Here is a 255-nt window from a genome sequence, read left to right as displayed (position 1 = left end):
AAAGAGTGAACGGTTCGATCGTGTACACGGTCTGGGTGGTCGTGAGTTGCTTCGTGTCGAGATAATTCCAGGATCGCGTTTTAGGCTGTTTCGTGAGACTCGGGTAGCTCGGGGGTCGGAGCTGCTTTCGTCCGTTGCTATCGTCACGTGATTCTGCCACGGTTTTGCATCATCTGGCGCGCGATGTCGATCTTGTTTTCAAATCGGACGAGCTTCGGGTACCCTATTTGTCATCGATTAGGAGGTACACAGTCG

The sequence above is a fragment of the Eufriesea mexicana genome, unplaced genomic scaffold, assembly GCF_001483705.2.
Source record: "Eufriesea mexicana isolate 0111107269 unplaced genomic scaffold, ASM148370v2 scaffold54, whole genome shotgun sequence".
NCBI classification, from domain to species: domain Eukaryota; kingdom Metazoa; phylum Arthropoda; class Insecta; order Hymenoptera; family Apidae; genus Eufriesea; species Eufriesea mexicana.
This window is presented reverse-complemented; position numbering follows the sequence as displayed.